Source organism: Ctenocephalides felis, unplaced genomic scaffold (assembly GCF_003426905.1).
Source record: "Ctenocephalides felis isolate EL2017-DRISC unplaced genomic scaffold, ASM342690v1 CF-g0.4_SCAFFOLD_01170, whole genome shotgun sequence".
NCBI lineage: Eukaryota > Metazoa > Arthropoda > Insecta > Siphonaptera > Pulicidae > Ctenocephalides > Ctenocephalides felis.
The window spans coordinates 32,042,806-32,067,095 of record NW_020537324.1 but is presented as its reverse complement, the minus strand read 5'-3'; the positions used below and the strand labels follow the sequence as shown (position 1 = coordinate 32,067,095).

At 29.0% G+C, this 24,290-nt stretch overlaps 1 protein-coding gene across 4 annotated transcripts in view; it reads left to right on the top strand.

The window, feature by feature from the left end:
• Window positions 1-24,290, top strand: part of LOC113366182 — a 224,494-nt gene that overhangs the window by 126,246 nt on the left and 73,958 nt on the right. Inside the window, exon 1 of one of the 4 annotated variants that reach the window (XM_026607748.1) lies at window positions 5,115-5,177. The exons of the other annotated variants lie outside the window; for them this stretch is intronic. The gene's annotated coding sequence lies outside the window, so the exon portion shown is untranslated. Of the gene's footprint in view, window positions 1-5,114; window positions 5,178-24,290 lie in introns of those variants that run through there. 4 annotated transcript variants of the gene reach the window in all.

Genomic DNA, 24,290 nt, shown 5'->3' with positions numbered 1-24,290 from the left:
GAGCCAATAAAAGCGATGTAAAGTGATCGTGTAATACCTGAGATTTAACTTTTCCCGCGAGCTTTTTCTGCTGTAAGCTCTATACATTACTTAGCTTGGCATAATGTGAGAACCACTTCTGTTCATTCTGGGATGGGCGTAATATTGATCGATTATTGTAGATAAATCGATTAAGAAATTACATAATTATATACAATTAGTACAGATTCATTTCAACATTTATAACAAATTACTATATTTGTATTGAAATTTTCAATTATTAGGAAACCGCGCGCACTATAGAGAAATTCTGCCTATAGACAATGTGAAAAATTGTTTTCCATAGCCAATTGCTTATTGGACCAGTTACTTCCATTTGTTTTGCTTTAATTTATTAATTTTTTTTTATTTGTAATTCATTTTTATTTTAGTGAATTTATTATTATTTTTTCTGTTTGTTAATAACTCTGATTGTTGTATAATATTGAATGAATTAAAACATGATAAAGAAATGACAAGGCTTCTGAAGATTTTACTGTAAATTCTATATACTTTAATTTCGATGGCTTAAATATATCTTGGAATTATTTATTATGTGTATATGTACATTTACTAATATGGTTTAATATCGTGTTATGACTAACATTATATGGATCAACTTCAGAAAATTAGTAGTCGATTGTTGAATAGAGATTTTTGTTTGTGCGTTAAATATTTTTTCTGTTTTTTAACTCGTTTTGGTATTGGGTAGGGCGGGGCATAAAGATTCAATTTGACCTACAGCAATTATTTTGTAAAAACCAAACTAATTATATCACAACAATTGACGCATATCATATGAAGAACTATCTGATTATGTTCAGTACAAATCAATTTCATCATTGTAGAAATATGTTTTTTACTATTTTTCATAAATTTGTCATCTGTCTCTTTTTACCCCATAGGCAGGGTAAATGTGACAGCAAAAAGATACAAAAGATTTTATATTTAATTTTGAAAAGGTTTTATAGAATGATAGCGACATTATTAAAATAATGGAATGCAGTTTAGTTATTAGGTTGAACTATAAAGTTAAAAATCATAATTTAAATATGTATTTTTAAGCTTAATGAACAAAAGAATTTATCAACTCTTACTACTTTGTGAAAATTGCTTTGGTTTCTGTTTGATTTATTATAATCAGATTCATTGTGTTTAGAAATACAGTCATTACAAATGAGATAAATACAATTGCCGTTTGAGTTTAATATTTTATGGGCTCATGTTTAAATTGATCGTACTGGATACAACTTCCGTATTGAAGTTTGTCAGAAGAATTCATCATCAGAGTTGGAATAATTATTAACTTAATTAGTCTCTTGTATAATTGCTTCTTCAACTTATTGTATATTTTTATTTACTATTTTCTTATTGTTTACACTTTGCCAATGCAAAGGTTCAGGTGGTCCTTATTATCCCAACCGCATGTAAGCAATTCTAGAGGTTATATAAAAAGAACTGTTGAATTTAACTTACAAATAACAATAGATATTGACTATTTCTTGATTGTATCAAACACAATTATTGTTTAAACTCGATAATAAAAATGCAATAATTAACTCACTAAACTAATTATAAAAATTCAATAATTAATTGCAATGCAACATCTATCGGCTAAGCAGCATCCTGACCCGGGCGTCTTTTGGCACCCGGGTCATGCGTCATGTCATGCCTACTAGATGCAACCACCGCATGTATTGACATACATCTTATATAACAATTAATTACCGCATACCAAAAGGTTATATTCAGATATCGTAAACTAAACAACAGTGCTCACAACCAAACAATTAACAACGAAGGAATGTACTTTTGTTAATATCCCGATAGCAACATCACAAGAATGGCTGGTTATACACCATTTTCTTTATGCTTTAAAATATGGTTGTTAAAAATTCTTAACTTTGCTGATTTTTGAGATTTTTGTGGTGATCCTTTTTACCCGCAAACCATTAATTCTCGCTCTACCCTATACATTTTCACAATTTTCTCTATAAGTTCACATTGTAGATACAATAAATTGTCAAAATTTATCTTACAGCGACTGTTAATATTATACTTTGTACTACAAATTTTGCTCATGATTTTTTTTGTCAAATCTGATAGGTATCAATTATATCAAAAATTGTTTATACATTTGTTTTGTCTTGTTTAAAATTTGCTATGCCAAATAATTACATAGACCTAAAGTAAATGAAAAAAATGACAATAATATTTGTTTTCAACTATTAGAGGCTTTTTCCACCCCGCTGTTCTAACCTGAATATGAAAAGGTTACTTTTTATTTCATTTATCCATTAGATGCATAAACACGTTCTATAATCCTTGTGTTAGTGATAAAAACAACGCATTTTAATAAAATTCTATTTGTTCACATGGGATTTATTTTATATACAAATATAGGAATAAGCTTTATCGAATGGATTTCTATTTGCTATTTGTGCACCGAATAACTAAACGTTTAAATTATTGATTATTATAGACATCAAATAATTATAAATCGTGTACTGGATTCAATGTGTCTTCTTCTTAATTTATTTATCATAAAGATCAAGACACGAAGTTTTGTAAGTCGTGCAATGATGTCGAGGCGCATCTTTTCTTGTTCAATAGATCACGACCTTATAAGAGAACATATTTCGTAACGACTGCGAAAGGTTCGTTTTCACTTTATATTTCTATTTCATTTAGTGAAGGTTTTTCACACACTTGAATTATGCTTTTGTTATAATTATATTTGTAATTACATTTATAATTATATTTGAATTTAAAATTTATACATATATTTGTCTTTAGGTTTATTTTACATTTGCCTTCACATTTTAAATTTACACAACTATTACATTTGTCACCATTGTAATGATTATTCTAAACTAAAATATTTTGACTGATTATTTAACTGATAATTATTAGTTAACATTTTTTACTTAATTTAAAGAAGAAATTTATAGCCATTCTAGTTGGGATGGTGAATCATTAATTATAAGATGGAGAGTGATGACAATGCATCGCATAGTTCAGTTTATTTCTTATTAGCTTTATTTAGAAAAATATATTATATTTTGTTAACTTCCCAAAAGAGAAGTTTAGTTTTTATTTAAAAAAAATCCGATTTGCTAATTTCATGTTTCCTCGACGTTTTAAGCCATTCTAAATCGAATGAGACCATAATTTGGAAAATGTATATGCTTTGTGTGTGTGTGAACAGATTTTTGACCTTAAATCGACTTTTTCTCAAAAATGGGTGGAACGCATTTAAAAAATCAAAAGCCATTCGATGTATCTCGATGAGGACTATTTTTGACGATCGATATCACGATCTTGAAGAACATACTAAAATATTACGACAAGTAATTTAATTTTAAAAATTCATCAAAGTTTGAAATAATATTATTCAAAATTTGTATCAAGTCGTCTTGTAATGTGAGTCAATTAAGTCAATAAGAAATGGCTTTGGAATTAGCAAGAAATTAAATGAAGAGTTTACAAAACTTCTCTAGTTTTGGTAATTTAAAGCATTAATTAATATCTAGAACTATTTACATGATATATGTAATTCTATCAGTATTTTTTGATCTTTCATAAAATAATTTAAGTTTTTAAAAAAAGGTTTCGAAGTTTTCCATAAAATTTAACATTGCGATAAAGTTCATTCACTAAACAGTCTTTCGAAAATTGGTTGAATTATATCAATTAATTAAAATTTAGAATAATAAGCTACGTATCTATGCACTATAATTAATATAATTACAGATATTATAAATGCGTTTGAAACATATCAATTGGGAATCGTAATGTTTTGACTTAATCGAAAGCGAAAACTTGATTTTAGAAACTAACAGTTGAAAATTTGTTCTAAATATCTACATTCCAATTTTCGATTGATTGATACTAGATTTGCCTCATATATTAAAATATAATTAAAGTAAAACAATTGTTAATTACTGTTAGCGTTCCTTATGGTTTATTGTATAAAAGAAAGGCATGGCTAAATTGATTATTACGCCCATATTAACTCGATCAGAACAATTAGAAAAGAACAACCAATGAGTTGCATTTTAATAGTCATTAGTAGAAAGCAATATTCGCAAACAATCACAGAAGCTTATGAACTGTCGAATTTCAATTGCATTTTTGGAATAGAAACTAGTAAATATTATATTTCGTTCTCAGGTGTCTGTTATTTTTATTTAAAACAAAAGTGAGTCTTTACGATCATCGATGAACCAAGACATGTGCCAGTCTGTAGAACGTGTGTCAACGACCATTCGATATAACAATTAACTTTTACGCGCTCTGTCGCGCAACAGACATTAATGTCGTTGACAATTAAAACGCAATCATCTGCTGACAACACCTACATGTAATTTGATAATTAACAATTGCTCAAATAGAACGAGAATATAGTAATGATATTATTCGCTCAAATTTGGACATTTTATTGCTAATTAAAAAGGTAAAATAGAGAGTAATTTCGTAGTATATTGTTGCTTGTTTTGGCATTGTTTGCTTCATTAAAATTAATGAATAATAATAATTTAAAATAAAACGAGCGATAGTTTCTCTCCAATTAGTAAATTACAAAATATTTCACTCACGTTTCCGTAAAAAATTATGGACAAAATTTCGAATTGTTTAAAAACTGTTTGATATCAGTTAGAAACCGGGCTGATTAATTTTTGGTAATGATTGTCAGGGCCGTTTCTTCGTCATTCATTTTTGTAGTCAAAATTTAAAATACATTCTCAATTATAAGCAATTTTTGGCTCACTTACCATAAAATAATCGAGATCAAAAAATAAAAGCGCATTTATAAGGCATATAAATTTTTTTGTCATTGATATTTTTCTTTGATTAAAGAATCTTTTTTAATTTGATTAAAGAATTATACTAATAAAATACAATCACATGTTTTCGATTGCGGTATAGTATGAAGCATATCAGTCTTACTTCGTACATATTCAAAATGTTTAAAATTTATTTATTCTAAGTTATATACTTATTTCAATATACTTATACAAAAAATATGTTAATGTCTTGATTTCCTTTGAAAAATGCTATGATGCATGAATATTGAATGTAATTTTTACAATGTTTTCTTTTATTTTATAGAAATAACTTGGTAACGAGTCGTGGTCAACAAAGGCTAGCAACACAAGGTAATGATAGTTCTAAGTAATTGATTCAATAACTGTGCATTATTTCTATCCATTACTACTATGAAAAATAGAAAAATTCCAGTACCGGATAGGTACTGGAAAATCGAATAGAGTTTATTTTTACCGAAACCGTTATAGGATTATTTCTCTACGCTCTCGGTTCTATTTATATAAAATGATTGACAAACACTATTGAATAGTACTACGATTTCAATAGAATTGCGACATCTCAGTTCGACAATGATCTATTCACTTCTATTCAACCGCATTTGATAAATGAACCGACTCGCCGCCGCATTCGTCTATTGCGCGAAGGAAGAATTCTATGCGAGATCTTAAAGATTATCAAAAGAGTAGGTACACTGTAAATAACTATTACGTAATTGATTTGATAGAATAATTCTAATTTAATTTTTCTAATGTTTCATGAGACAGGACGATCATTTTATTTTCATTGCGCTAATTTAACCCTTAGCGAGCCATGGGCATTATTGGATTAAGCCCGGTGCACACGACGCCAGTTTTCATGCTGGACAGTTTTTGTTTGGTTGTTACTCTAGCAACGACATGATAAGTCATAATTTACGATCTTGCGCGACATAATTTGCGATCTGGCCTGCTAGATTTCACGCATTCACAACGGCGGTATACTCATCATAATTTCTATGTAAAAACGTTGCCTTAGCAACTTTGGAATTTGATTTCATAACAACTTATGTCCTCGCAAATTCCTGCCGTATTTTAGGAATAGAGCATGTCCTATTCGCCGAGAGATGAACTATCTCGTGACCGATACCTTCAGTGTCCAATAGGAAAGCTGTATTTTGTCACGTAAATATCAATGCGTACTTGATTCATGTACTTCGATTTTGAAAGCGTTTAGTTTTTATTTTGTAAATAGATATTTGTGTATACATAGCGGCGTGAATAAATGATTAGTTTAGGAAAGACAGTTCAATAATTTTAAAATATTCAAATTTCCGAAAAAATTTAAATATGTATTTTTTATTCAAATTTTCTTAATTTTATCTGAAATATCAAAAAATTTCAAAATTTCCAAAAAATTAAAAAAAAATCAAATCGTTTTATTTCAAAAATTTCGAAATTTGCAAAAATACTCAAAATTAAAAAAAATAGTGGGGTGTATGGCATCGTGCCTTAAGGCAAATTGCTGGAACTTCCCGTACACTAACGAAATGATCGAGGAATATTAAATGTTTTAAAATAGATTTTTATAAATATTGTAACATTGTCTAATATTTATAAGAATTATATAAACTGAATTGGAAAGTTGAAATTATTTGTGTAAAGAATATTAGAACAGAATTAAAATAAAAATCTGAATTATTTTCGATATACAAAAAAAAATTTTTTTCGAAAAAAAAAATTTTGAAAAAAAAATTTTAAACAATTTTTTTCTCCAAAATCAATTATTCCGTTAAAACAAGCAGAAAGTTCTTTAAATCATTTAAATCGGACGCTTAGTTCTCTCAAAAACTGCCATCTTTTGCACATTTAGCTCTATATCTTCGAAATGGCTGGGCCTGCCTTTGCCAAAAACTAATTACCACTTCTCCCAATCATTACTAGTTGAATGTTTTTAGATCATTCAAATCGGATGCTCCGTTCTCTCAAAAACTCGATTTATATTTTTGCACTCATTGCTCTTCATCTCTGTAATTGCTGGACCTGCCTTTGCCAAAAACTAATCAGCACATCTCAAAATTTTTGAAGAAAAAAACCAAATATCTTTTATGTTATCGTCGATCTCCAACGGCACAAAAAAGGCCCTTCACTGCTGCAGTGATTCCGGCCTTCTACGTGGATCAAATCCAAAAAAAAAAAATTTGTTAAACTAGATAATATTGTCTGCAAAATGAACTACGATAAAACAGAAATCAAAAATTGATTAAATGGCGGCGTTTTAAAAAAAAGTTTTTGGACTGTCAAAATTCGATTTTTGATCCTATCAACAAATCGATAGTTTATTTTACGGAGAACTATATATAAAACATGTACAAATAAAATTGATAGTGATCGGATCATTTGTTTTTGAGGAATCGCTGCAGCAAATTCGAAAAATGCTGTTTCGAGAAAAACGCGTTTAAAGATAAAATGATCGTTATACTATATACTATGTATATACTCTTTAAATGGCTGTGACTCAAAAACTATTTAAGATATTGATTTGAAATTATGGTATGTTATTTTTAAAGGTATAACCCCTATCAAAATATGAAAAAATTGAAAATTCGACTTTTTGAAAATTTCACACTAGTTGTGCCCCTTAAACTGAAGCATTTTATTATTTTTTAATTATTATTGTTTCACCTAATTCTAATCAGATGCGATACATACATGTTTTTGTTTACTATTCATACAATTCCCTGTTTGTACACTTATAAGCATTAGTGTATTTTAGACCTATAAAATATAAATTGTGAAATTCACAGTATATATTTATAATAATATATTTGAAAATGCACGAAATTAATATTAATAATAAAATAAGTGAAAATCTGGCGCAAAATTCTTGCTCGCTAGAAATCCTGTTACGATAGAAATCATGTTACAAGGAATACTAGCGTCGTGTGCACCGGGCTTTAGATTGTGCATATATTGCGCCTATTTTTTTATTTTACTACAATTATTGTACTCGCTATATTTAAAAGGATTGTGTAAAGTGATGATATTTGTGTGATTATTTGTCAATTTATTATTGTCAAAAATAATTTTTTTTTGTTGGTGAAGAATGAACTTGAAGCCATTGCAGCCCGAACTTCTATACTGTATAAATATAAAAAGATGGCATTTAAGTAAAAATGAATACATCATATAACGATTTTGAATAATGTTTATTAGTAATATGGTAACCCTCTGATGTACACATTTATTAGTGTCAACCATTATACACATTTATATAATGATAAATTATAAATTATATATTTATAATAGCATTAAAAATATGTATAATATTCATTGATAATGATGATAATGTAATTAAAGTAATACCTCAAATATGATATGATCGATTTGTCATTGTAATTATCATTTAGAAATGAACCTTAATTAGAGAAATAAAGTAATTGCTAAATAATAAATTCTATAATATTTGTTGACACAGTGGAAGTGGATTATGTTAAACAACGCCTAAACAAATATTGTTTTCGCAACTTCACTCATCATGTAATTGTGTTTGAAGAACTTCATGTAATTAAAATTAACATACATTGATTGACTGCTTGAATTTTTTTTTACTTTTTCGTTGGCGATATAATCTCATTCTTTGAACAACTTCAAAGATTTATAGAAACTACGAATAATATATAAATAATTTTTAATCAATAAACTTACGTTTAGTACACGGCACATTTTTAATTTAATTTGTTTCATTATTTTCAAGGAAAAGGGTTAAATATTCTTCTCATTTGTACTACGATGTAACTTCAGAATGTTTATTTATCTATGCCGATTTCCTTGTTGATATCGGTACGCATACAACGTTGATGCTGGTACGCATACAACGACAGATCTCTAATCACTCGACACGACGACTAATCACAATTGACTCGTGTTGAAATGATTTCATCGAGATCAAATGACGCACAGTTCGGGCGTAACGCATTTCCGTAGACTAGGGGTACACCCTAGTCGCGCCTAAAGAAGTTTTACTTAAAAAAAATTAGATATACATATATTTATAGATAAAAAAGAATAATATATTAATATATAAATATATGAAGTTATTGTCGTGGCCGAATCGAGTTGGAGTTCTCAGCTCACAGACCTGTTTTAGGGCAGTACTACTCATTACAACTTATTTTTATGTAAAGATCGACTGCACGTAACAATTTTTTATGAATTTTAGAAATTTTTAAGTGAACAATTGAAAAATTAATACTAACTAGTGGTGTATGACATCGTGCCTTAAAGCAAATTGCTGGAACTTTCTGTATCGTAACAAAATGTTCTAGGAATATTAAATGTTTTCAAATAGAATATTATAAATTCTGTAACTTTGTCTAATTTTCTAACATCTAATTACAAATTTTGGCATGGACTGCATTTTTTTTCTTAACGGAAATAAATGTCCAACAATAAAATATGAGGTTATTTGACAATCGCCTTGCACTACCTAAACTGAAACTATAATCAATCTTCTGGTTTATAATTATTGAATTTAGTTCTTTTTATTTTTGATTATCTATATTTAATACTTAATTGCTCCCATACTTTGTAAGACCTAAATTATTCGTGGAGTCTCATTGAAAAGTATAGGCTAAATATACAGATTGATACAGACTATTTGCAGACTATTTTTAGACGAATAAAATAGAGAATAATAAATGCGAACTTTTCCAACGTAGACAGGGTATGCAAAATATATGTATATATAAGTAATACTATACTAACAATATGCTGAAAAAATACGTAAGTTTTGAAATACAGTGTGATCATCCACATAGAAATCAGACAATATATATCGACAACAAAAGATTGCATCTTCTGATGCAAGAGCGAAGCATCAAACGACCGTTCCCTGCTTAATCGTCAATAAGGATTATTCCCATGTACTTCGAAGTCGAAGATAGAGATTAATTGGTTGAAAATAATCATATCAATAAACATCATTAGAAATATAGATAACACTATGTTTCTAAGTGAAAATAGCCCTTAATACGATATTGCTGCACCAATAAAAAGTCAGCTCTTTTAGATAAATTCAAATAATATAATCATCGAATATGGATGGATCAACCATTGGGTTACCATCTAAAAATACGAAGAAAGGAGAAGTTTCAGTCCAACAGCTCATAGGACGTAAAGTTCTGATTAGCCGTATTCTTAGATGCCAGCCAGGCTTTTGATATGGTTTGGCACTCAGGACTCCTACATAAAATCAAAACAACTTTTCCAAACTACTTCAATATCTTAAGCTCATATTTGCCTAATAGAAAATTTAGAATCAAAATTAAAGATGTAACTTCGAGCATTAGAAATATAGAATGCGGAGTACCACAGGGTAGTGTGCTAAGCCCAGCACTTTATCTCCATTTTACAATGCCCACAGATGATCTTCTAACCATATGTACTTACGCCGATGACATGGCAATTATTTCATGCAATTCCGATATTAGAACAGCAACTTGTCAGTTACAAAATTATTTATCTAGTCTCGAAAAATGGTTTTTAGAATGGAATATCAAAATCAATGTCGAAAAATCTCAGCATATAATAGTTTCACTAAAACACCACAACAGTTCACCTATCACCATGAACAATTCAATAATTCCACTATGTAATTCTGTCAAATATTATTATGAGAATAAACAAAAATCATCTATCATTATGACATGGTAATTTTAATTCTTACGTCGAATGCGCTATTCTGACAAAATAAGTTAGCCATAGCACAGTTGGTATGAGCAAATGTTTGAGAAGGAAAATAATGAAATAATAATAAAATTATAGCAATTGATATCTAAATTGCAAACAATTCGAACAAAACATGTCTATTTAAACAAAAAAGGATAAAGATAAAAAAAGGATAGCTTCTCATACAAAATAATTTTACGTTGCCGCAAATTGAATAGAGATAATACTATCAACGCCAAATGGTAGTAATTCATGCATAACATCATATAATTTAACAACTTAAATTCAAACAATTTTATTGAAAAAGAACGTGAATAAAATTACTTTATTTGTGCTTTGATATAGAGTTCAAAAAATTCAGTCAGTTAAAATAATTCATTCATTAAGTAATTACAAAACAGAAACGGCAATCTTTCATCAAAAATTAGCAAAGATACGTATAATGTCCACAATGATCTAGTAATACTTATTTTTTGTGAAAATGCAACTTAATGGCCCATCTACATTCGATATTTTTATTATTAAATTTTTTTTTATACTGTTGTTATTTTTAATTTGATTGAACAAGTTAGTGAAGAGCTGTTTATACTTGTTAACATATTATACAAATGTGGATAACAGAAATTTTAATAGTTATGAATTGGGAAACCATTACTTTTATTTATGTACTGCAATAATAATAAAGCCAATTGTAAGACAAAAATATTAATTTTGAAGTCATTTATTTGAAGCCAATTTACTTTAAATAATTTATAACATTTATGTATTTTGAATAGTATCAAGATCTTGGAATAAATCAATCAAACATTATTGATGGTCAGTTAATGTGAAGGATTTATTAAGGACACTGCTTTATTCTAAATTCACTTATTCTAGCAATGAAAATTTTGAAAAGTAAAATAGTTACTTGCATCTACAATTTAACAAGAAATTTTGGAAAAGGACAATTTATTCTTGGAAAATATTAAAAATTTTTACGACAGGAACAAAAAATTAACATGTAAATTGATAATTAAAGAGTTCTATTTTTTTAACATTTGCGGCAATTTATTGTACGTCTCTAAAAATGAGTCAAAAAACTTTCGAAACTTCAGTAATTCTGTTGTCAGGGCAGTTGTCCTAGATTAATATTGGAAGTTTGAAATTCCTGCAAAGATTCATAATATATATGAATGTATTGCGATAATATGCTAAACTTTAATTTCAACACTTGTCGTAGATGTAATTATAGGATCATGGATACCCCGCCCTATGTTTAGTCTGCCGTTGCATTTGAATTAGCGTCGATTGATTACAATAACTTATTAGTTTTCATCTCCTGGTCGTTATAAGTAATATATTGTCATTGCGAAATATTTGATTTTATTGATATATTACAATAACATCCGTAGAGAGAACAAAGTTATGCAATGCAATGACAGTAAACCCATAGGATGACACCCGTGAACTGATATTTGATTAGAATTTATTATATGCACATACTCTTCTTTGAGAATGGAATTTTCGTGATGATGATATCCATTTCAAATCAAGGATTTAATCTCTAATTGGAATTCTCTTAGGTGATGTGTGACTGCGAAGTAAATCTTTCGAGAAGGTTGATTTATTGCTTGAACCGAAGTATCATCTATTCATCTTTTGTACCCATAGCACAAATCTGCCTTGTTTAGATATTAGTAGTTATTCTTATCATGCACCTAGTTATTCTTAAAGTTTTTTGAGAATACGATTTTAAAATTGATCGATACTTGGAATGATTTACCAATATATGTAATGATAAAAGACAAATATAATTAAACAATATATTTTAATATATATTGCTCAAGTCAACCAGCCTGAGCAATATCTGGTTGTTGGTTGGTTAAGAAAATTGTGTAATGGTTGGGTTTACAAATGAGTTAAAAAAATTTAATATTTATCTCTGGCCGAAATAACCATGCGTTTTTTAGTAAATAACTTTTGACGCATTTTTCATAAAATTAATATCATCTTTTAAATTAATTGATAATTCGTATATATATGCTAAATAAGTGGAAATCATCAATGATACCGCATTGTATATTGGACAAAAAATCAAATATCTATTGATTTTCGATCTAGTTTATATCGTTTTCTACAAATCGCCGAATTACAAAATGTTCATCTTGACTTTGAATTCCAACGACCTACGACTGTAGATTAGTATTTATAGTTTTTATGAAAAATCATATTGTGATATTTATTACGAATTGTTTACTGCGCCAGTATTTCATAAGTTAGTGCATTTTTTCATGAAATTTATAGATTTAATAATTTTAGTAACAAAATATTTACTATGTAATAAATATAATTAATAAGATTTGTTATGCAATAACGTTTAGTTCATTGCGTATTAATCCGTGGCCAATATGAAATAACATCATGTGACAAATGATAATTACTTTCTAATGTCATTAGTCTTGTGCAATAACAATGGCTTTAATAAACATAAAACAAAGAGATTTTCAAACCATATATGTAAAATGATCATATTTGAATCGAACGCTTCGAACAATGAAGTTCCTGAAAGTTATAATCGGAATATGGAGAGATTTCTCATATCGCAAAATTAAATAATATCTCAGTTTTATGTGATTTTGAATTTAACTATTAGAAATAAAATATAAAGGAATTTTATGATTAAAATATTTTATTGAATAAGTTATATGAATAATATAATAAATGGTACGTGTTTCAAACTTCTCGAGCGTTTTAAAATTTGGATGGATAAATTGATATCATTTACAAAGTTTGGATTGATAAAAAAAGTTGAAGCATGGACTCGATCGATGACATTTAAATATTAGTTTTATATTATTTTTTATATAATAAATCAATAATCATAGGTACAATTCCATTTTAACTCTACGCTTTCTATCAAATAATGATTAATTTACAATTTGAGGTACTCCAAGAAAGAATAGAAAGAATTCGAATTTTTATTCAAATAACTTACAATATTTACTAACTCTATAATGAATACTTTATATATATTATATAATTATACTATTATATGAAATAGTTCTAAAATAATATTTACTGTGACGTTTTATTTTTGCAAAAAGTTTCCATATATTATAAATACTGGTTCCTTTCTGTATTGTTAAGTTTTTTGGTGGAATTATTGCAGAACATAGTATGATCTCAGAGAATCAATGACCTTACAGTGATATATATTTAAAAAATAGCATGATTACGGCTTATCCATGACACATCATTTATAATTACATATTGCTTAGATGTCATAGCACATCAATAATAAAAAATTGAATTGTTATACCAGAAGATTTTTAAGATCTTAATATTTTGATTATTCGACGATTTAATTATTTCGAGCTGGTAATAATATTTTTGTTTGAAAATGTATTACTCTTTATGTGTGATATTGATTGATTCAAAATGTATTGTATATTATTAAAATATAAATTGTTGTTCATAGAAATCGCGCGCAAATTCAAAATTGATTGAAAAAACTATTGAAGGTGTTTATATATGAGTTTGTAGTACAGTAGAACCTCCTTATTCGCGGGGGATGCGTTCCGTAAAAATGCCGCGAATAAAGAATCCGCAAATACAGGATGGCATTTTGTATGGGATTACGGGAATACGTTCCAAGATGACAAACAATCCGCAAATAATGAAAAATCCGCAAATACAGGATGGCATTTTATATGGGATTATAGAGTATACGTTCCAAGGTGTCAAAATAATGAAAAGTACATATATAAAAAACTATATTTTTATTTATATTTATAAATGCTTTAGATTAATTACTTTATATATTTGATTAATTATATTATACATTAAACATTTTGATCTTTTTTGTTCAGAAATAGGCAAAGATTTGAAAAACTTTGGAATTTTTTCTTGCTTGGTAGTTTTCAAGAGTTTTTCCAATTCAGACTGATAAACGGCAGTCACATCTGCAATATGCCTCTTAAAGAGAATACTTCTCTCCATAGATGGATCAATGTTCATAAAAAAATCACACAGATCATTTGCCATTTTTAAACCTTCACTGAGACTCTTTAAATTAAATGTCATGTTTTCAGTGCACGTTGAAGCCTCTTCTTCATTGTGAATTTAACATTTCTTCCAAGTCGGTTTCAGATAAATCATTATCACGTAATTCAAGCAATTAGGTCTGTTAGCACGTGTTACTCAATCACAATATTTGCTACGAATGAGAAAAATGAAGAAATAAAGCATTCATAGCAGCATCTACCACAGAAACGAACAATATTAACCCTTCCGACTCGAATGCCGCCGGTCCGGCGGCAAAATTAATATATATCTCGAAATTCGCGAGTGGAAAGTGTTAAAGCATACATATATGATTCATTCGTTCTCTGTTTGCTTACTTGATCAAAAACGCTGATAACGGAGAGGACGGCGAACGCAACGCAATTATATAGGTCAAAAAGACGACATTTACAAAGGATATTGGATTTCATATACACTGGAATCCGCGAATAACGAAATTTTTAGCCGCGAAGAAAGAAATCGGGTCGCAATTTTTTTGGCCGCGAATAGCGAAAACGCGAATGAAGGAGCCGCGAATAAGGAGGTTCTTTTGTATTTATGCATAGTATATGCATAGTAGTTCCTAGTCGATGAATAGATTTTAAGAATTTTGGTTTAGTAAAATATTTTTCCATCGATTTCATTTGAGATTGATTTGATTAATTTTGAAAAAAAATCGTAACGAGCATCTTTAAGTTTCCTTTATCAGTATTTATTTTGTTCTAAAAGCTGGGAATATGTATTTCAATTTCATTTTCATTTGAAAATCTTCAATATCTCGAGCAATTTGTATATTGTGTTTTTTTTTTAATTATAAGAAACCTAACCTAGAAACCGCACAAATGTCAAAAAAATGATCTTATAATTAGATAGCAGGGTCTTTCTGACACCGCATCATAACATACGAGTGACGTTGCAGGTTATGTGGAAAACGTTTGAATGCAGTATGATTCAGTAGCATAATGTATGGAAATTGGAGCGTAACATGGCCTTGCCATTAAATTTTTTCTGTTATGCGGCAGAATCGGTCCTTATGAATAGAAATTTAACATAACAGTAGTTTATAATTGAATGCTGAACAGATTCCCAATAAAAAGATGAATCAATATAGATTTAGCATACCTACGCAAATACATTTGGATTTGTAGTATTCTAAAAGCATAGCCATAATTGAACATTATTTTACAGTCAATAAGTAACATAGTAACAATGAATATCAGACAGATATCATTCATAATTCGGTTCGCTTAGCATTTGAATCTATCTCGTTTGTTCTCTAAATGTTAAATTACTCATTGTTTAGAAAGATCATCATAAAAATGTGTGTTGCTCAAACTTGAAATTTTCTTTTTGACCTAACGTTTTTAGACATACTTTCTTCTGAAAAATACTTTAGAAACATACGTGGTTTTAAAAAATATAATGGCCAGCTTTGATATGATATTATGCCATTTTCTAACTTTCCGTAGAGTAAGTTATAATAATCGCAAAAAATCCAAAACGAAAATGTTTATATATGTTTGCTTTTCAAAAGTTTCTGAACATTTGGCATATTTTAGAGAAAATTGATGTGTGTGTGTGTGTGTGTGTGTTCAGATACAAATTCTTATTTTAAATTTGATTCAAAAAACATTCGATTCCTATTGATAAGGAGATGTGTTGATTAGGTTTTTACAAAAGCAGATATAGCCGTTCTGAAGAAACGGGGAAAAAGTGTCAAAATTGGTAATTCAGTTTTTGAAAGAACGGATCATCCGATTTCACTAGTTCAAAAAGCATTGTTTTGACAAGATTAAATTTCTGAAAAGGTAGGACTAGCGGTTAGTTGTAATTTTATTATCAAGTAAAGCGAAGATTTAATTTATACGTATACTTTTCGATCTAAATCCGGGACAAATATTGCTTTTAGCAAAACCCGGGACACAAGGTGAAAATCCGGGACTGTTCTGGCCAAACCGGGAGGTATGATCACCATAGATTTAGACAGACAACCTAACCTGGAAAACGCACAAAAGTCAAACGCAGTCTTGCAAGTGCATCTTTGTGATGTGGTATCATAAAAAATAGAATAAAATAAAAGTTAGATGTCATGTGTAAGATTCTGATCCCTGAGCAAAAATATAGCATTTTGATAGTTTCTAGTGCTATTTTATATGAAAAACACTAGGTATCTTAGCCTTGCCATAGCATTGGTCTATTTTACTGCAGATTTAACCCCATAATTTTGCTAACTTTTTAAACAGTGCTTGATAATACTTTTCTATCAATAATACAATTAAAAATATATTTTTTTCTATTATGATTCTTCTAAATATTACCACAGCTATTCATCACAATAAGATTTAAGTTCAAACACCTTTGCATCTTCTAAAAAGGCATTGCATCGTTTGACTTTTCATTTGTAGGAACATTTATATCTTTACACAATCGGAAATCTTTGTCGCGTCGTTGTCGGATCGTCTCTTGCGCAATGTTGATTATTGCTTCATGTTTTATGTGTATAAAATTTCTAATCATTCAAACCTTTGCAATTAAGCTTTTAATTATCCTATTATCCTCTCAAAGGAAGATTTTAATTAGTTTTCTTAGTAGATCTTTAAAGCAGCAAATAGCAACTCTTCGCGAATTCGACATGCAAATCTAGCTTCTGAATTAATAATATATTTATCATTATGCAAAAGAGTAATTTTTTTGTTAAATTACAAACAGTTTGCACCAGGGTTTGAGAAGCTTCATATGCTTAAACATGTGAAGTGAACTAGTCAAATATGGCATCGTGCCTTCTGGCAAATTGCTGGATCTTTCCGTGCCGTAAAGAAATATTCGAGGAATATTATATGTTTTCAAATAGATTATTATAAATACTGTAACTATCATTATTCTTATTCTATAGACAAAATATAAGAGCTTATGAATTAGACGATAACGTTTACAGAAAAGTAAACTCAATAAATGGGATGTAAAACAAAGGACATTGTCTAATATGTATAAGATATTCTTATAATTCTTATAATTTAGTTTATACAATTCTCATTAAGAATTATGTAAACTACATTGGAAAATTAAAATTATTTATTTGAAGTATATAAGTTAGTTTTAGAACTTTAACTAGAATTAGAATTAAAATACGAATTATTTTCGATATTCAAACATTTTTGGAAAAAAAAAAATTTTGAAGTAAAAAAAAATATTCACTTTTTATGCTTTGTCAACACAAGCAGGAAGTTTTTTGAATCATTCAAATCGGAGGCTTAGTTCTCTCAAAACAGCAATTTTTTGTACATTTAGCTCTGTATTTTGGAAATGGCTGCACCAGCCCAATCATTACAAATTGAATGTTTTTTGGATCATTCAAATCGGATACCCCGTTCTCTCAGAAAACTCGATTTCTATCTACTGCACTCTTTGCTCCGTAATTCCAAAATGGCCAAAATGGCCAAAATCCCTATCAAGAGGAATTTCCAAAATGGCCAAAATGGCCAAAATCCCTATCAAGAGGAATCGAATGTTTTTTGAACCATTCAAATCGGTTGATCCGTGCGCCCGAAAACGTGGACGACAAATTGCGAACACAAAACACAAACATACACACATTCATTTTTTCTGAGGTAGCCAAAATGTTCAGAAACCTCTAAAACGTGCAAAAATTTTATGCAAAAAAAAATATTTTCGATTTTCGGCTCATTGCTATAACTTACCCTACGGAAAGTTAAAAATAGAGCCTACATAGAAGGGCAGTTATAGAAATTCAGTATAAAATTATATATCTATAATTTAGATTTTCAATATTTTCAACAATAAGGGTATGAAGCCTTCTTTTCAAACTAATTCTAAAATATTTGAGATATTGTTGAAAATATTGAAAATCTAAATTATAGAGCCAACTATAACGTCTATTTGTTTTTTTTTTTTAAATTACAATTCTCTAACCTGAATTATTTTGTTAAGTTTCTGTTAACTTAATTTATTTCCGTTTCTTTCTTCTTAGTATCTTCATAAATCTTACCAAATAATATTTGTATGCATAAGCAAATAACTAAAATTTCATATCACGCTTCGGTGTTGACAAGCCATAAAAATGTATATTTCTTCGTTGTAATATGTATGAAAATTTATTCCATACACGTAATTTTAGAATTTTTATAATATATATATATATATATATACATATAGATATTCTTAAATATTTATTAAAGTGAAATTATTATTCATATTAGCAACAACTATTCGTTCAATTCATTTGCATCGGAAGGTGTGTCTCTTTTTGTAAAAATTCTCATTATCACCAATATTGTAAAATAAATGTTTAAGTGTATTTTATTCAAAACAAGGCAGTATTGTTTGCCCAAGAAATTGTATACATTTATTATCATAATATTTTAGCACTCTTAGCTTTATGAAAACGTAAAAATAATAGACAATATTTCATATTCTTTAGGATTTCACTTATTCTATAGCAAAAATGTCGTTTAAATTACATACTCATTTAAATTTATTTTATTTTGTGGTTCATTGTTAATTTTTAAATATGTGTAAGCAATATAACTGAATTCAAATAATATAATTTACAATTTGTTACAAATTGATAATATTGATTTTTTACCGTCTATTTGAATTAAAAATACATGATATTTTTCCTGAAGTTTCTATGCCATATCTATTTTTGTACCATGATGGCATAGCGTAATTCTTATGCAGATCACTATTGAAATTCAAATTGCGCCTATAAACAAATATATTATGCTATTACGTTTATTTGCGCAGCTTTAATGTTCTTAATTTAGGCAAATTTTATGTATCGTGAAGGACTAGCCAAGGTTAATAAGATACAATAAGTTTACATCGCTTTATTGTTTTATAGGTATGATACAGTTTTACCAGTACATGCTTTACTATCTATTGAAAAACAATCATGCATGAAACTGACAGAATTTTACATAGACATTAGCACATATGACGTGTTTATTTATTTTTTCAATTAGCTTGGGCAAGCAAATTGTGTAAAATAGAAGCATAATAGTTGGCGTGGATGCTATAGCATTCATCGTACATAACAATTAAAGCACGATATTCTGACTATCTTTACAAACGGTGTTAATCAATTTTTGGATATTACAACTAATTTGAAAATAAAAAGAATGTCATTTTTTGTACCTTGTAAAAAATTCAGTTTTACTGTCGGCAAAGGTGTGGACGTCAACGGCGATCAGCACAAAACACAAAACTGAATGGACACTGGCATATTCTACGAGTCATGGTCCATTACTCGGAACGGTTCTTTATATTAAAGCCACTTAACCAATATTTTAGATCTTTGTTGAATATATTATAGTCAGAATTTTTGTCAAAAGTCGCTTTTATGATGTGATAAGTCAATCAAGTCAATTACAAATGGCTTTGGAATTAGCAAAAAAGTAAATGAACAGTCTATGAAACTTGTCTAGTTTTGTAAAAAAAATACTATTCTTTTAAATTCATTTTATATAATATCTAAGACTACGTACATGATTTACGTAATTGTGGCAGTATTTTCTTATAGCAGATGCTTAATAATCACAAAATAATTTATTAAGTTTTTTTAAGAAATATATTACGACGTTTTTCATAAAAATTGACATGACGATAAAGTTCATACACTAAACAGTCCCACCAAATTCGATTGAAATATATAAATCAATTTTGGAACAATAAGCTACAATTTCAGGACATACAAGCACATGTGCCTGTGCACCATAATTAATATAATTATCTAAAGATGGGCTTATCATATCCGAAGGCGGATCGGTTAGGAATTGACTCCGCTTCAGAGAGGATTTATATCCACTTAATAACTCCACAACTCCGACAACTTTGAAACATAATACTTGACACAAATGAGTTCTCTAGTGTGTTGTTAATATATCTAAGGATTTATTAAGACTTTGGAAATAGTTCAAACATTTTTGTTCATTTTATTATTATAATTACTATTTTATGCATTTCAATATGCATACAAATCTCAAATTGACAAAAAACTTGGGAATCAAAATCAATTTTGTAATTAGTTTTGAAGAGAAAATATAGAATTCTTTGAATATATTTATTTTCATATGAAAATAATGCAGTGAACCTTATATATGAAATAAGAACAAATCTTTGTATATAATATTTTTCACAAAATAATAATACCTCACATTCTTTTATTATTTCCGTTTTGAGAATTAATTGTACATTAGGCAGTTTGATTAGCATACTATTACTTTTACACAATTCTAAAATTAAATTATAAAATCATCATAGTGTAAAAATTAAAATATAATACTAAATATTTTTTAGCTGGTTGTATACCATTGGAAGAGCTCATTTATGGACAAACATTATCGTATACAGAATATAAAATATAAAATAGCATTATTTTGAGACATTATGTACCTGGGAACTCTTAAAACTGCCTGTGAGACAAGAAAAAAATCACTTCTTTTGACCCAAATCTTTGTATTAGTAAAAAATCTCAAGCAAATATCTGCACATGTTAACAGATTTAGTACCAGTTTAGGGAAGTCGGATATGACAAATCCTGTGAGACAACTCCACTCGGATTCACTCCGTGGGAGGAGTTGTATCGGAGTGATAACTCCGGAGTGAGTTACTCATCTATATGTACATTTATTATAAATGTGAGAAAATTCAATTGGAACAAAACTTGATTTTCGAAATTGACAGTTGAAAATGTTATCTAAATACCTAAATCTCAATTTCGGTTTTATTACTACCTAGTCAATTATTACACCTAGCGGAAGTTTTTGCAACTTACCTCAATGCAAATGCCACTTTTTACTAGTTTTATTATCATTTTTTCTATAATTCATTTATTACGTTGCAAGAGCACAGAAAAAAGTGAGAACAAAAAAATTCGATAATTTTAAAAATTAGCATTTGTTGAAGTAGGCGGTCCCAAAACACTGGCACGTGACCATGCCCTTCTAGTAATCCGAAATAAAAAAATATTAATCTAGAATGATATTTTTCTTACCACTTTTTGAGCTAACTATTTTTTTTTAATAGTACAAATTGAAATTTGAAGTTGAGGTTTGTATAGGCCAGAGAGAAATTTATATTCTTTATAGACCGATATATAGATTCTATGGAAATTTCAAATAAATCGGTTCAGTCGACCTCGAGAAATCTTGGGCATCGTATTGAAAAAAAAAGTTTTGAGAAAAATGTTTCAAACGTTCAAAGTTTCATAAACAGAAGATAACAGGATTATCATGGCCATCTCCAAAAAATAATTTAAATTAAAAAAAAATCCTCTCGTAGGCATATTCCTAAATAGTTAAGCTTTGAAAATATGAAACGAAGATAAAACGATTTTTTTTTAATTTCTACACTCGTGAAATTGCTAAATAAATTGTTTAGGCAATTGATTATGTATAAATGGACTTTACAAAGAAAACTGATCAGCACTATTACCAACTGATATCTCGCGAAAAGTTTTCGAAAGGAGAAATTGATTCATAATTTTTAGGAACCAAATCAGTTCATATCACATTTACCCTGACAATGAGAGAGGATACGTGTTCTCCAATTTATTTGAATAACGTCCAGATTCCGAAATAGAACATAGTGAAATATCTTGGTCTCCATTTAGATAGCAGACTTATTTGGAAAAGACAAAACAAAAAAGCAGCAAATAATGATCAAAATGAAAAAATTTGATTGGCTACTGCGTAAAAAGTCTAAACTTTCTGTTGAAAATAAGTTGCTGCTATATAAATCAATCATTAAACCAATCTGGACTTACAGAATTGAGCTCTGGGATGTGCTTACAAATCAAATATAGCTATAATGCAGAGAACTCGGTCAAAAATTTTACGTACAATACTTATTCTCCGTGGTACGTTACAAATGAAACCATTCACAGCGATCTCTACATGAAAACGGTGCAATTAACGTTCAAAGAGTTTAAGGAAAAATACTAACGAAAACTGGAATCACATTCAAACCCATCAATAGGCGACATTACCCAACCATTTGGCGTAAGAAGATTGAAACGTCAATGGCCTTTAGATTTAGTCTTATATTAGCTTCAATATAACATTATCTTTTTAATTGTTAAACTAAGAAGATCTCATTGGAGTTCTTCTTAGACATCGCTCTCAAATATTGTCAATTTAATTTGAGTTAAAAAACGGGAAAAATGTTGTCAAAATATTCTGTACTTTTCTACTAATCGTCGCCTAAAAATAATTAACTCTCGTTATCGAGTTTCAACAAATGGCATTTAAATTTTTGATATCAGTTAGCCGTTAGTTGCAAAAAACCATCGACAACATGTCAAATGTTTTTTAAATTTTTGTCTCAAACGATTCAGAATGACATGAAACGTTGAGTAAACAAAATCAGTGAATCGAATTTCCTCTTTCCCAGCATTTTTACAACTTTTTTTTGGAAAGCTGAAATATAATAGGTCATGTCAACCATGTAGTTTTGGCAAGAAAATTAATCAATTAAAACGGAAAATGAAAAAATCTGAATGAAGTTAATTAAATGCTATTTTTACCTTGACTAGCTCTTCCTCTATCTATAAGTATATGCAAAGAGCGCCTGCAATTACAACAAATGAAGATTAATCCTAATTGCAGAGCCGGTCGGGTTCTAGTTTGTTGAGAGCAGAGTGCGTCATCGTGAGCACATGGGACATGTATCATATCATATTATTATGTTATTGCAACACATTTGTAAATTATACTTAAACAAGAGAGTCAATAATGACGGCGTAGTTTAACGTTGCACTTAGCGAGATTAATGTAAGTACTTATACATAAATGATGCACACAAGTTTTTAAACGATTTATGAGTTTGCGGCTTGGAATGAGGTTCATCAATGGTGTATTCTTTATTATGTGTGATGAATTAATGGAAATCTTAGCTGGTTGCACAATGCGCATATTAGAAGAGTAATTTATGTTCTTGAATGATATGAACGACTGCTCTGTTGATACGGAAATGAGAAGATAGTGTGCCGAACTGCCGAGCATCCATAATCCTAATCTGCCTGAAAAAAGTCTGGTTTCTGGCATTGAAACCACAAGGTTCCAAATTTAAATACTTGCGTTGCTTGTTAAAATGCAAAATTTACAATTAAGCAGTAGTGCGCTATCCACTTTGTCCTGCAAATTTTTTGTTTGTTTATTGTTCATAGCAAGGTGTACACAGTACATTCACTATATTTATTACAGATATATATTATTTGACTGCGTGAGAAGGATCGCTATCCAGCGATAGCACCTTCTTAGGTGGTAAGTGATATTTTGTAGTAAATCATTGCAGATTCTTTTTTGAGACGTTTTGGTGGTAAAGGCTTGAGCAGATCACACGCTAATTCGTTTGGATTAGACGAGCTTTGTATCTGGAGCAGTAAAGACTAATTTCTTCTTCTATAGTTGGAATTTTGAGATCTTGATGTATCAACCAATGGGAACGTATTTTGGAGCTTTTCTCTTGCAAAATAGACCAAAAATATGTTTCCAAGCGAAACAGATGTTAATATGTGGAAATAAACTTGGTGACTTTAAAGTTAGCCACAGTCCATTTTTCAATTTTTGGTTTTGGACATTTGAATATTCAAAAATTAGCTTACGTCATATTACAGGAGGTTTATAACGTCTTCGGGTTGTGGCTTTATCATAGACGAAAACTCTCAATCCTCGACGA